Source organism: Prunus dulcis, chromosome 7, assembly GCF_902201215.1.
Source record: "Prunus dulcis chromosome 7, ALMONDv2, whole genome shotgun sequence".
NCBI lineage: Eukaryota > Viridiplantae > Streptophyta > Magnoliopsida > Rosales > Rosaceae > Prunus > Prunus dulcis.
The window spans coordinates 4,522,546-4,522,852 of NC_047656.1; positions in this window are offsets into that span (position 1 = coordinate 4,522,546).

The following is a 307-nucleotide window of genomic DNA, read 5'->3' on the forward strand; positions in this document are numbered from 1 at the left end:
AAACTAGTTTCAACGATCCAACCGTCAANCTTGTTTGTTTATACTTCGAGATCATATACGCCAAAAATCGGAAAAAATAAACATTCAGAGATCAANTAATGGGACAAAACTTTTCGACGGTTATAATGAAAAATCACGATTTAACGGTTATGTTAACTCCGATTTTGATGATTTTTTTACAGCTACACTCCTTGACCCTATATGAATACAATGAACTAATTCGATNGTCAATTTAAAATATATATTTTCTAACAAAAACCCAATNTGAACAACAATAATATATTTTTCTAACAAAAATCCGATCCGA